Below are 301 nucleotides of genomic sequence, written 5' to 3'. Positions count from 1 at the left end.
CCCTCAGCTGCAACCCCCCACCCCCCCCCCCCCCCACCTCACAGAAATAACTGACTGGAAAAAACCCGTAATTTGACATAATTCAACTTTATGGGCAACCTCCCCTCGGAGCTAAACCACCGAGCGTTGGTTTTTCAGTCTGGAACTGAACCGAGCGGAGCGCACGCAAGACGTTCACCGCAAAGCTTCATTTCGGTTTTGCTTGGTTGAAACAAATCCGGGTTTTCTCCCTTAAAAAAAGCTTGATAATTCAATATTCTGCGGGTTTCTTCCCTGAATACCTTCAGGAGTGTCTCACGGG

The sequence above is a fragment of the Aptenodytes forsteri genome, unplaced genomic scaffold (assembly GCF_000699145.1).
Source record: "Aptenodytes forsteri isolate BGI_AS27 unplaced genomic scaffold, ASM69914v1 Scaffold47, whole genome shotgun sequence".
NCBI classification, from domain to species: Eukaryota; Metazoa; Chordata; class Aves; order Sphenisciformes; family Spheniscidae; genus Aptenodytes; species Aptenodytes forsteri.
This window is presented reverse-complemented; position numbering follows the sequence as displayed.